Source organism: Hylobates moloch, unplaced genomic scaffold (genome assembly GCF_009828535.3).
Source record: "Hylobates moloch isolate HMO894 unplaced genomic scaffold, HMol_V3 SCAFFOLD_16, whole genome shotgun sequence".
Lineage (NCBI taxonomy): Eukaryota > Metazoa > Chordata > Mammalia > Primates > Hylobatidae > Hylobates > Hylobates moloch.
In genome coordinates this window covers 73,128,399-73,133,674 of record NW_026652291.1, presented here as the reverse complement: position 1 = coordinate 73,133,674, position 5,276 = coordinate 73,128,399, and positions in this window count along the sequence as shown.

Sequence of the window (5,276 nt, the reverse complement as noted above, 5' to 3'; positions counted from 1 at the left end):
TCTCGTATCTGTGATATTCCCTATCTCCACTCCTAGTGCACTGATTAATGCCCTTATCATTTATTCAAAGGGTTCTTACCTGGAATTCACGTGCTTTAAGAGATCTGTGAACCGTCTGATAGTATATGTGAATTATATGTGTGTATATACATATGTGATTCTAAAAAGGAATCTAAGGCCCCAAAAGGTGAAGAACATTTAGCTTTGTCTAATTGTTGACACAGTCTCCTAATTATATTCTTCCTACTTCTAGTCTCACCCTTCTGCCCTGTCCTTTATCCTGCAGTTGCCTTTCCAAATCATAAATCCAATCACGGTCCTCTTATTTTAAAATGCTGTAATACCTTACTATTTTAACATAAAACCCAAACTTCTTTGTAAGGCCCTCTGTGATCTGGCTCCTGCCAACTTCTATGGTTTTTTCTCCCTCAGAGTGCAGGGACAGTGTCTTGCTGTTTTTGTCACCTCCAGCAAATAATGCAATCCTTGGCTGATAAATGATGACTGAATGACTTTATAAAGGAGATACCAGTCTGGTTGTTTATCACCATCAATTTCCTTCCATATATTAAAAGATAAGAGTGGAAAGAGGGTTGGAGAGAGAAGGAGCATCTCAGATAATAGAATGTGATTAGAAATTTTGCTAAGTATAAACAATCTTATGAATATCAAATCCCCATTGCAAAGGCCAACGATTCTAAAATAATATGAAATAAAGTGAATGGAGAAATGTTCAACTTTTGATGTGAGCTCAAAGTAGCTTTCTATTGCCTCCATTGAAATATGAATATTGTAAGATTCATGTCTCCTAACATTTGAGTAATGTTAAAAGATGTGCTAGCCTAAAGTCTATGCTAGAAAGTAGAATCAAGACATCAGTGTGTAGAGTTTACAAATCAAGTAACTGAAGGTTAGAGAATAGAAAATAGGAATAAAACAACCAACTTTTATATTTAAAATACACAAAAATGAAAGAGGTAGTTCTGATTCTGATATTTTGATATATTATAGGTAAGATAATAACTTTAACAAAATTCCTTCACATGTAAATCCTAAAAACTATGGACTCCTCAAGAATGTGTCATTATGTTGCATTTGTGTGTGATCAAACGTTGAAGGCAGGAGAGGAAATGGAGAGAGATGAAAGAAAATGCCATATATGTACCTGAGAGAGAAAAAAGAATTTCTGAAAAATATATCAAGCTCTTGAAAAGGAAGTTTCCTACTTGCTTCAGTGAAATAACAATCTAACATAAAGAAGGCATTATCATTGCGTCATGCAAATATTGACTGACTTGGCTAATCAGGACTATATATCAACAGCCTCTTTTTCCCTGGAGTCTGCAGTGACAGCTTTGTGTACTCTGCAGTCTCTTGTGCCTGAGCCAACAACTGATAGAGTATTAGATCAAAGCCTTGATACACAGATGCCAGGCAATTTGGTATTAAATAAGCGATAAGAGTACAAAAGAAGTCTCAATGTACTTTCACCACAATTTGAACAGCAAACAGTTAATTAGGTTGATAATAGATGTCAACATTTCATATGATGTCATGGTTCTAGAAGGTGTAACTTCTCTCACCCTGAGATGGAAAACTAAATGATTTTATTTTTTAAAAAAGCAAATTTAAATATTATTTCATTATTTATGATTTTTCTCATCTGAAGCATTTGGTTAAACATAGTTTTAATCATTTCTTCAAGGTTTTTTTAAATAAAGGGACAGAATGTAATTTTATCTGCATAATTTAAGTGAGGTGTTTAAAAGATGTGATCAGCCAGTAAAGGTTTGCATTCAATGCGAATAATCAAGGCCTGAATTCATTAAGGAGTATGGAGATGTTGCTATTTCCAGATTTCTTTTTAGGTTTCTTATACGTGAGTTATAAAATATCTTGCCCACTCATTCCAACTAAACAGTGATGTCATGAAATATGAAACAGATCTTCATGACTTTTTATCTAAATGAAAAGTTAAATAACCATCGACTTATTTTCAGCAACTAAATCAAATATCAGAAAAATTGGGTGCATTAAAACTTTCTTTCTATATAAACATACAAACAGGTCAAAAGTATGAAATGTTCCCAAGAATATTTCTTTAGCTAAGAAATACATAAAATTATTAGACCCTGTATCCTCCCAGGTCTCTAATATTGTGAGGTAAATAATAAATGACTTACCAGTACGAAATGAAGTACTAAATTCTTGGAGCCAAATGTGTGAGTTGCATTGTTTGTATGTGAGGAGGGGGGAGAAGCCAAAAAGCAAAACCTCCACAGTTAGGGCAGATGAAAATAAGTATCATAACCTAACTCCACAGTTAGGTTAGGGGAGATGAAAATAAGTATCATAACAACCACAGACTTGATAGGACTTCACCAAATGAGTGAGGTATCACTACTTTAGTTGGAACAACCACATAGTAAATCTCTGGAATACTACTTCCCTTTTCCAGATTTTATACTAAAATCAATGTATATTAACAGTGCCATCTACTGCTCTGCAGTAACACTACACTGTCCCAAAGTGGCCCAATGAATCCAAGGTGGTTATTTTTATTTTTACTGGGACATCGTCACTGCAACTGGTCCATGGTGCTATTCTGAGGGTGCTATGAAATATGTTAAGCAGTTTATGCCTGAGGTTGCAATTTTTTGAATTTTTCCAATCAGACCTTGAGTAGTAGGATATAAATAACTCCCACATGCTCAGCGTTCCAATAATGGAACATTAGGCATAAGGCATATAGTCATTGACTAACTGCCTTCTTTATTTTTTTTTAAAAAAGCCAGATTTGCTTCCAGACAGTGATTCATGGGAGCAACAATGTAGTGAAAAAAGTATTGAAGTAAAGGTCAGGAGAGGTGTGTTTTTGTTATTGTTCTATTATTTGACCCTGTTTTTCTCTTTAGTCTTCATAATCCTGCCTGGCATAATGTTAACAAGATGATCCTTTAGGATTTCTTTCTTACAGGAAAAAAATCCATCATGTTATCACATGCGATGTGAATTCTCTTCATCATGCTTTTCAAATACTTTTCCAACACTTTTCCAACTTACTAAGGTTTCTTTAGTTAAGTGCAGGAATTATTATTTAAAGGCTTTCTAACACAAAATAAAAATTATTTAGATAGAAACTAAAATATACAGGCAGTCAGTTTACTTAATCTAGAGAATTCCAATACCTGGGTAATTTCCATTTGTTCATGGTCTTGTAGACAGAGCTCAAATCCAGCGAGAATGGAAAATGTTTCCCCCATAAAATTTACATTAACTTTTTTTAACATCATGACCTATGTGCCTCTTGATGTGATGCACTGAGGAGAATGCAATCTCACTTAGTGTCATATTCCTGATAAAAAGGTATAACTGGAATCTTATGAGGAAACATCAGGCAAACTCAAGTTAATAGACTTTCTACAAAAAAATTGCCCTGTAATTTTCAAAAATCTCAAAGTTGTGCAGGACAAAGGAGACTAAACAGGCATGACAACTATTAAGTGCAATGTGTAATCTTGGATTGAGCCTTGGAGCAGGGGAAAAATTGATATGGAAAATATTGGGACAACTGGCACAATTTAAATATGCGCTATTAGCTAATAGTACTGAATCAGTATTTACTCTCCTGAATTTGATAAATACATCATGGTGATGTAAGAAAACATCATTGTATCTAGGAAATGCATTCTGAAGTACTTGGGAGTAAAGGGGCACAACATCTATAACTCGTAAATGTTTCAGAACAAAAATTTTGTGTGTGAGTGTGGAGAGAGAATGTGAGCAAATCTTAAAAACTGATGAATTTGAGTGAAGGTAAACAGGAACAGTTTTGTGTACAATTCTTTCAACTTTTCTGTAGGTTCAAAATTATTTCAAAATGAAAAGACAAAAAAATCATAGACACATTTTCTTCTATTTTAAACATAAATTTTAAAGCTGGAGGAGACTAAAGAACACTATTTAGCCCAAGTATTACACTTTATGAGGACACTTTACCCTGAAGGGATTAAGAGGACTTCTTAAGGACACATAGGCAAAGAAAGAACTCCTAGCTCCTGACTTCCTATCTAGTATCCTTTCCAGCAAACCACACTGACTCTGTAAAAAGTTAACAACACAGGTGACGAAGTGCCAGTTCACTAGCAAATATGTTGCCCACATCTCCCAAGTTCCTCATAGTACAAGCAATTCATCCTCAAACACTGCCCAGCTTGCCGGGCATGAAGAGATGACAATGAGAAAGACCTAGACCTCTCCTTCAGGGAACTCAGAGACCATGGAAGAGGTCACAGTGCACACATAACCCAAACTGGGGCCTTTGATCTGATTCTGAGCCTGAAATTACATGTAAAGGGGTCAACTCTTGGGTTAACAAAACAGTTACAAGTATTTTCTATAGATAGCACGCTTTGTTGGCTTATGTCTTTTGTTACATGATAAAAGATGATAGAGTCAAATGTACAAATGCCAGGGCTCTTAGGATCCGACATTAACACCCCTTTCCAGACTTTACGTTTTCTTATACTGTATAAAGCTCATTAGAAGACAAGATGAATGAGCCTATTTTCTACATTAAAGTGCCAGCAATTACAGAGATAAAAAAGAGAAAGGGAGAAAGAGGAAAAAAATACATCAAGAAGTAAGGGAGACAGACGCGAGTCTCTTTAAGTAATCCACATACTTTACTGTTTTATAAAACTTATTAAACAGGAAATTCTAAATTGATTAAATGTGTAAATTTTTGTCATTCTGTCTGTACCATAACTTACATATTTATGTTAGCTATCTCAGCCTCTAGTGAGGTCTCACTTGTTACTTTCATATTAGCTTATTCATTTAAAAGGCAATAATTGTTAAAGAAAAATGATTGTTTTTCATAATGCTCAAATGTCTGATTAATCTAGTCAAAATCCTGCCAATCAACCAATGTCTTGTCTATATTTCCTTCAGTAGTGCTAACATACCAAGTCACCTAATACCCAACAATTTGAGTAACATTCTACTCTTGTGATTTTTTCCTCATGAATTGGTGAAAACTTTAATCAACTTATAAATCAAAGAATGTAAAAGTATTAGAGTGGGTCAGACCTACATTTTCACCTGCCCAGGGCTCATCCTACAACCAGGAAACTTGCAATGTGTTGTGGACGTGCATGTCTGTGTCCCTAAGGGTTCTCACATCCCAACTTTGTTTCTCATTCATTGAAATCTTTCCATCTGTAAATATACTGAAAACTGAATAATAACAGAGGTGGCAGTGCTATGTAGAATTC